This window comes from Chenopodium album, chromosome 3 (genome assembly GCF_948465745.1).
Source record: "Chenopodium album chromosome 3, dcCheAlbu1.1, whole genome shotgun sequence".
Taxonomy (NCBI): domain Eukaryota; kingdom Viridiplantae; phylum Streptophyta; class Magnoliopsida; order Caryophyllales; family Amaranthaceae; genus Chenopodium; species Chenopodium album.
In genome coordinates, this window is record NC_137836.1 from 47,558,399 (window position 1) to 47,563,408 (window position 5,010).

The 5,010-nt window shown below is 36.5% G+C and overlaps 1 non-coding gene across 1 annotated transcript; it reads left to right on the forward strand.

The window, feature by feature from the left end:
• The first annotated feature begins 3,406 nt into the window (after positions 1–3,406).
• LOC145625776 (small nucleolar RNA R71) lies at positions 3,407–3,512 on the forward strand. The gene has a single exon (XR_014110680.1). It is a non-coding gene; the product is annotated as a small nucleolar RNA R71 (small nucleolar RNA).
• Positions 3,513–5,010: the final 1,498 nt, after the last annotated feature.

Genomic DNA, 5,010 nt, shown 5'->3' on the forward strand with positions numbered 1-5,010 from the left:
AACTTGTCATATGCACCGGCAAACATATCAAGAAATAGAGCATACGCGATGCTCATATGACAAGCAAACATAAAGTACAAGGAGACTTTATGCTTGAGAGAAGGGAGAAAAGAAAAAGTAAAAGAATCAAAAGAAAAATCAAGAAAATAAGAAGAAAAAGTAGAAGAAGAAAAAGAAAAATCCTCACAAAAATCTTTTTGGTTGGCATTATAACTCTTTTCCTCATCAACAATGAAAGGGTTAGGGGCTTTGGAAGCTTGAAAAGGAAGAGGATCCCTAAGAGGTTCTTTGAGAAAAGAAGGGAGGAACATAGGATAGTAGGAGATATGGTTAAACCTTTGGGAAAAAGGTGTATGAGAAAGGCAAAAAGGGGTAGCTAATCTCTCATCACAAGATCTCACATCACTAATGAGGGAATGAAAATCAATCATGGAATCCTCAAATGAAGAACCCTCATGTTCTACATCTCCCTCAAGCTCAAAAACTCCAAGGTAATCAACCTTATCCTCCTTTTCACCACAATAAACAACCTTTCCTTCTACTATCTCAACATCAAGAGTGAATGGGGTCAAATTTCTCTCAAACTCATCTCTTTCTAATGAAGCCTTATCAATGAACTCACTCATAAGGTTATGGGCTACCGTTTGAAACTCAAGAAATATTTGGGCCATAATCTCAAATGAGTCCAAATCATCATGGATAGACGAGTCAAAAGCTTGCTCATTGGAATCATCTAGGGGACTATGGGGCACACCTTTAGAATTCATGCAAAAAATCGGATGCAAAATGAGAAAGAACATGCACTTCATCATCATTAGAATGTACCTCATTACATTGAGCTATAGAGGGAGGGGAGTTGAAATCATGCATTACATGGTCACTATGGGGAGCATCAAGCACATCATGGGAATTCATATTAGACAAATCATGACAATTAGCATCAACATTAAAAGCATGAGAATCCCGAACATAAGTCTCATGATTGGCCCTCTCCCAATCATAATTATCCCTAGTTAACCATGAATAGAAATCCCAAGCTTCATCCGAAGACATGTCTTGAAATTTACCATTTAACATATTATCAACTACTCCTCTAAAATTCTCATTTAATCCCAAATTGATGATTTCACAATAATCACCCTTGGTTAAACCTTTAACACCATCTAGGAAATCCTCAAGTCTATTGAAATACACCCAAAACGGTTCATTATCAAATTGAGGAATAGAAATATAAGCCATTTTTTCTCAAACAAAACAAAGAGAACAAAAACAAATCAAAAGAAAATATAAACAATGGACTAGTCTCAATAAGATAACATGACGGTAATGGAAGCCGTTCCCCGGCAACGGCGCCAATTTGACAGGGGAATAAACGCGTCGTCAATTGTCTATCCCTAGATCAAATACAATTTATACAACCTAAACAAACCTAATACGAGTATAAGGCAAGCATAGGGGTCGAACCACAGAGAACGGTAAACACCACCAAATGTTATCAACAATTAAGCTAGTCCGGAATAGGGGATAAATGAACTAAAGTCTAAAAATGCTAAAACAAGAAATAAAACATTAAGGGAAATGGTTTAGGTATAGCATTCACTTGAACATAAACAAAGGCATAGAAATTGAATTAATTATGAACTAAACATGCTCGAATATCGAAATTAAGAATCCAATCTAGCCGCCTTCCGGGGTCAATTGGCTTCTCCTAACATAGCCTCTATGCTTCCACATTAGAACCATATACTAGGAGGTACTATTAAATAACAATCGATAGTAATGAACCTTAACTAAGTCAACTTCCGTTTCTTGTTAGCAAAGATTCACCTTTAATCAACCAACAATGTGCACTTGCAAGAAGATTAAAGAATATCAAGCATATAAAGACTTTAATCACAAATAAATCAATTCTAAGCCCTAGAACATGCTCAAGGTCCAACTACACCACAACCATCCCCTTAATGGGGAAATTACTCACTAATCATGATAATAACAAGATTGATCAACAAATAATCAAGAATCAACATGATCAACAAGCAATACCAACAACTAAAATAATAATCAAAATAAACAAATAAAAATAGAGGAGAGAGAGTAAGAAATTGCTCATTAATTGAAGATGAAGGTCTACAAAGGATTGAACAAGCTCCTTCTTCAAAATCCAAGTTCATTAATGAAGAAAACCTCACTTTCTCTCTCTACCAAAGAAGACTAATCCTAACCTAACCTAAAACTAATTAGAGAGTAGAATAGATAGTTATTCCATCCCCCCCCCCAAAACGTTCTAAAAAAAGGGACTTATATAGTCCGTATAGAGTCAGCTGAGAAAAGGAGAGGTCCGATCGAACAAATGGGAAGGTTCGGCCGGACTACAGGGTAGGTTCGGCCGAACCACAGGGTAGGTTCGGCCGAACCATGGGTAGGTTCGGTCGAACCTCCCTGATCCTGGTCTGGTCGAACTCATGTGGTTCGGCCACTCCTGCAAAACTGCCAATTTTCATCTTGCCCCTGCCTCGAAGTTCGGCCGAACCACTGAGCAGGTTCGGCCACACCTTGGTTCGGCCACACCATCAGGAGGTTCGGCCGAACCTCTTCTGAATCATGCTTCCTCTAGCTTCCTTTGAGCTTCCTTTGAGCTTAGCTTCCTCCTCTTGAAAATCTCGATGGTTCCTACAAAGCATAAGCATGAAAAGCACAATAAGAACAAAGCGGGAAGACTAAGAAAAGGGAGGATAAAGGAGAAAGAAAAGAGAAAGCAAAGCTAAGTAAAAATGCTTAGAAAGAGGGCCAAACAAGTGCAAACGAGGGGAGAATCCTTAGAGAAAAAGGATAAAAGAGTGGCATAAATGCCACTCATCAAAATAAAGAACGAAATATAACAAATCAAAAGCAAATAAAATACGAAAATAAACTAAAAACTACGAAAAGAATTAAAACACGACAAAATTACCAAAATAAACTAGAAACTTTATTAAAGAGAAAGAAAGGAAAATAAGATAAAATAAACACGAAAATGACTCAAAAACTACTCCCTAAGAGTGACATAAATGTCACTCATCATGTACCTCTCCCTTTTATGTGGGAGGGAAGACTTGGTGCAATCGAAGAGGCACTCTCTAGCTTGGCTTTGATCAATGTCATCTCCTTTCCCAAGTTTGAGATTTTTGAAGACAAGTTATTAATTGCATTGAGATGATCAACCGAATAAACCGTTAATCCACTCTTGCTTATGGACTCTCTCTCTCCCTCTTGCCAATCCATGTAGTGACGAACTACATCCTTAATTATGTCTACAACCTCTTTTTCGGTCTTGTTCATAATCGGGCCTCCGGCTCCGGCATCAAGACACGACTTCCCTTGAGGGCTCAATCCTCCATAGAAAATTTGTATGATTTGGTAAGTCAGAATTCTATGATGAGGACATTCTCGTTGATACTCCTTGTATCTTTCCCAAGCCTCATACAAACTCTCACTAGGCTTTTGCTTGAAACTTTGGATTAGAGTTCTTGCCTCGGCGGTCTTCTTTTGAGGGTAGAAATGGGAAAGAAATTCCTTAATAACCTCATCCCAAGTTCTCACGGAATTAGGTTTCACTTCCTTGTCTAACCATTCCAAAGCCCTTCCGATTAGGGAAAACGGAAGTAGCTTGAGCCTTATGAATTCTTGAGAAACCCCATTGACCTTGATGGTATTACAATACTTCTCGAACTCTTTGAGATGGTTTAGTAGGCTTTCACGCTTGGCACCACTAAATTGCCTTCCGTCAATCATAGTTATCATTGCCGGCCTTATCTCAAAGTCATTGGCGGGAGTTGTTGGTGGAGCAATGCCACTCTCCAACTAGTACAAAATTAACCTCAAGTAACACCTAAAAAGTGTTACATAATGTGGCAAAATTGTAACTATAGACAATATGTAACACTTCATTGGGTGATACTTCCGCCCATGTTCCCTAAAGTTTTAAGTAACACTTTGTGTAACGTATGGTAACACTTTAAAAACTATTACTATAAACCCTCTTATGTAACACTTTTTACATTTTTAGTATCATTGTTACTTTTTATTTCTTATGTAACACTTATTTATCTTTAGTATCACTTTATCTACAATTATGTATCACTTTTTCGAACAAATGTTACACTTTATTGATTATTTGGTAACATTTTTCAACCAGTTTTTGACATGTAGTAGCACTTTATTTCACATTATGTATCACTTTTTGTAAACTAATGTAACACCTTATTAATTAATAGGTAACATTTTTTATATTATTATTATTATTATTATTATTATTATTATTATTATTATTATTATTATTATTATTATTATTATTATTATTTTAATATATAAAAATAATATAAATATGTATAACAACTATGAACGAGGAATTAACATATATGATGGACAACAATTTGGATTGAAATAATTTCATAATTCGTACAAAACAGAAAAATCCATAAACACCAATGTTAAAGTTCCAAACACAAAGAAAATCAACTTTGATCTCTAGCTTGGAAAAAGTGAGGAAATAAGAAAAACTTTATGTAGCAACTTTGATCTCTAGCAAACGGCAGCAGCAGTAACAGAAGCTACTAGCAGCAACATGTAGCAACAAACAACAGTAACAGCAAACAGCGGTAGCAGACAAAGTAGCAGCAAATAGCGGTAGTAGAAAACAACCATCAGTAGCAGACATCAAAAGCAGAAACCAGCACTAGCAGACAGTAGTGGCAGAAACCAGCAATAATAGATAGATGTGGCAACAAACAGCAATAGCAGAAGTCAGCATTAGACAACAGTTTTAGCAAAAAGACAGCAGCGACGATAAAAATCATCAGCAAAACAACGCTAGCAGCAGCAAAACAACACTAGCAGCAGCAAACTTTATCATAATTTGCAGGGAGAGGAAATATTTATGCAATTAGCAGCATGCATCTTGACTTGCTAGTCTTAGCCTTCATCTTCAACCATTTCATCATATGTATTTGTAAAAGCAACATATATCAGATA